Source organism: Trichechus manatus, unplaced genomic scaffold (assembly GCF_000243295.1).
Source record: "Trichechus manatus latirostris isolate Lorelei unplaced genomic scaffold, TriManLat1.0 scaffold00015, whole genome shotgun sequence".
In the NCBI taxonomy this organism is placed as follows: Eukaryota; Metazoa; Chordata; class Mammalia; order Sirenia; family Trichechidae; genus Trichechus; species Trichechus manatus.
In genome coordinates, this window is record NW_004443951.1 from 28006261 (window position 1) to 28009378 (window position 3118).

A 3118-nucleotide genomic window follows, 5' to 3' on the forward strand; every position below is an offset into this window, starting at 1 on the left:
TGTTAAAGCCATCCACTTGTGGTATTTCTGTTACAGCAGCACTAGATGACTAAGACAGATGCTGAACAGGTTTCAGGGGAGCTTCCAGACTAAGACTAGGAAGAAAGGCCTAGTGATCTACTTCTAAAAATCAACCAGAGAAAACCCTATGGATCAGAACGGTCTGATCTGCAACCGATCATGCGGATAGCCCAGGATTGGGTAGTGTTTCATTCTGTTGTGCATGGGGTCACTATGAGTCAGGGCCAACTCTGCAGCAGCTAACAATAACAACTGGATGTCAGGCTCAGTTCTTGTCTCTAGCGATATCACAATAGACAAAATGATTTCCCTGTCCTTTACAGAGCTTAGGTTCTAAGAGGGAGAAACAGATAATAAACGTAACAAAGAAGTAAATTTTATAATATAACAAGTTGATAAACTCTAGGGTAAAAGAAAAAGTCAAGCAAGGTCACAGGATTTGGAAGTACAGAAAGTAGAGGCAAGATGCAGTGTTAAATAATGTAGTCATAGTATCCCTCACCGAGAAGATAACATTTCAGGAAATACTTTTAAAAGGTAAGGAAGTTAACCACGCAGATAGCTCATAAGAGGAATTACCCAAGAGCCAGAAGAAAAGTTCAGATAAGACAGCAGAGTGACTAAACACAAAACAAAGCAAAAAACTCAAAGAGCCAAGAGCTCAAAGAAGAGTTATCGATGGTAATTATGAAAAGAGATGAAATATGAACTGATATATCTTAGAAAAGAAATTAATGACAGCATTACAGAGATTAATGCTATAAAAATCAATCAACATGAATAAGCATAAGTGGAAATTCCATCAGGGACACCGAAAATCCATTTCAGGAAATCATTAAAATCAAAATGCGAAAGAACAAAGTTGTAAAAATGACTACAGAGCTCCTCGCCCGGCCCTGCCCTGCAGTGGCTGGGTACAGCATGACTTCCAGCAGGTCACATGCAAGGTCATGTTGAAATGGGTGGTGATGGTACGGTGACCAGACTCAGAGCCTTTACCCACAATGACCTGTTTCACTTCAACATCAACTTGGATCCACTTACAGGAACCCACTTACAGTATTTTGCCCACTGGCCAGAATAAATCATAGTTACTTGGTGGAGAGTTAATGTGTTACGTTATGGATAAATCATGAAGGTTCAGTAGCTACGGAAGGCTGGCAGGGACATATCACACTTTATCCATTTTCCTGGAATTTCCATGCCTTGGTTTGGCTGTTAAACTAATAGAGATTTTAGAGGAGATTTCAAAAAGGAAGAGTGGAGTTTTTATTATTATTGATCTCTTTGTAAGAGTATCCAGTCAAGTTGCCGTCAACATGTGCAAGCACGTGGGCTAACAGCGGGTACAATACCATCACAGAGTACCACTCAGCCTGCAATAGCGAGCTGAGTGAAGATGCCTACCATATGAGGAACGCGTTTTCCAGGGGCACAGAGAAAAAATCCATTATGCTGTTACCTCATCCTAGGAGGCCTGAAGATACTGAATAACTACGGGCAGTGGTTCGTAGGTGCTGCTCCAGATATTTTATGGACAACATTATTTTCTTTGGACGATTTTAGAGCTCTATTAGGAGAAAAATAGTCCCTTAGGTCTTAGACTTCTAGAAAATACAAGTTATAAATTTATTTTCATTGTTTCTAATTAGCAATATTGTATCTACTAATGCAGTTCATTGAAATAAAATGCAATAAAAAGTCAGCTAGGCCAAAAGGAGACGTTCCACTTTCATGGTTCATTGTACAGCTAGTATTAACATAGCATTAACTACATGCTAGGGAGAAAATGAAATCCCTGGGTGGTGCAAATGGTTAACGTATAGCGAATGGCTAACCAAAAGGTTGGAGTTTCAAGTCCATCCAGAGGTGCCTCAGAAGAAAGTCCCGCCATTCTACTTCCAAAAAATCAACCATTGAAAACCTATGGAGCACAGTTCTACTCTGACGCACATGGGTTCGCCCTGAGTCAGAATTGACTCAACAACTGGTCTGAGGGAAACAACAACTGTATATATATATTTTTTGAATTGAACTGTTAGTTGAAGCTTTAAAATAAAATATGAAATGTATAAATCTTAAGATGTGTCATAAAAAACACATTGTGGATTCTAAGAAAAAAAATGAATATAGAGAGGACAATAGAAGTGCAAGACAGGCCAAGGAGATCTGATATATACATACTGCTACTAAAGAAGTGAACACAATATCAGAGCAAAGCAGTATTCAAAGGACTCCACTATGTTCCACTAAGGAAAAAAAAAAAAAGAACACCGTTGCCATCGAGTGATTCCGACTCTTAGAGACCCTACAGGACAGAGTAGAACTGCCCCACAGGGTTTCCAAGGAACAGATAGTAGGTTCAAACCGCCAACCTTATGGTTAGCAGCCAAACCACTCTGCCACCAGGGCTCCAAAGCAGGGCATACATACTGGGCATTTCCTACATGGCAGGCACTGGGCTGGAAGCTACAAGTACAACTAAGATGCTGTTCCTGCCCCATAAGCTCTTGACCCTGTGGGGCTACAGGCAAATAAAATGAGCAGATACATAAAACACAATTGGAGGAAAAATAGAAAAGAGCTTAGCACTGGGCACTATGGGGCGTGGCCCATGACTTATTATGACATGATGTATCAGACTCTGTGCTCAACTCTGTAAGGCCATTGCTGTGGAGAAATGTGTGATCAGAGGGTTGAGAGTGACTTGCCCCAAGATCATAGAACCAAAACATGATAGAACCTGAATTTGAACCCAGGTGGGGTTGCTGTGAGTCGGAATCAACTCGGTAACAATGGATTTGGGTTTTGGTTTGGTGTCTGGTTCCAAGTTTATCCTCATTCTCGTTGAACATGCTGCCTCCTCGTACATCAGACATCCATCACCGCTGTATGGGCAGTACAAGTGAGTACAAATCCTGTGCATCTTGTCAGAGGGGTTACTCATGAGGGGCCTGGGTTTTACTGGCAGCAAGCAGGAGGCAGGGCTATATATCTGTGGGATGACCACAGGTTTGTAAGACTTTGCCTGGAATTGGTTTCATGCCCAAGAAAACGGGGCCTCTAAGAAGAATAGCAAGAACATTCATCAGGCAAA

General features: G+C 41.3%; 1 pseudogene; it reads left to right on the forward strand.

Moving 5' to 3' along the window:
- Positions 1-979: 979 nt before the first annotated feature.
- On the forward strand, positions 980-1515 carry LOC101348408 (N-alpha-acetyltransferase 20 pseudogene; annotated as a pseudogene).
- Positions 1516-3118: the final 1603 nt, after the last annotated feature.